Raw genomic sequence first — 378 nt, forward strand, 5'->3', positions numbered from 1 at the left:
TGCTCTTTTTTTTGAAATGTTCTTGTTTTATTTGTTCCACTCAGGACACGTTACCAGGATGAGAAGAGGAGGAGGACGGCGGGGGGGAAAGAAAGAGGAACACTATTTGATGGTATAAATATGTGGGGCAGCAATGCCAACCACGAAAAGAGGCCTCTCATCATGGAAAAATGAGACTTCTTCCAGCTTGTTTAAAAAAAAAAAAAAAAAAAAAAAAAAAGAAGCCTGCAGCTCCAAAGATGACAACCTCGCCCCAGCCCAGCATCCGCCCTGGGAGGGGACCATCCTGAGGTGTCTGTAGACCCACAGTGACTCTCCGTGGATGTCTGCAGCTACTACAAACGAGGATTTGCTTGATTTTGAAGGAGGAGGAATATA

This window comes from Grus americana, chromosome 6 (assembly GCF_028858705.1).
Source record: "Grus americana isolate bGruAme1 chromosome 6, bGruAme1.mat, whole genome shotgun sequence".
Taxonomy (NCBI): Eukaryota; Metazoa; Chordata; class Aves; order Gruiformes; family Gruidae; genus Grus; species Grus americana.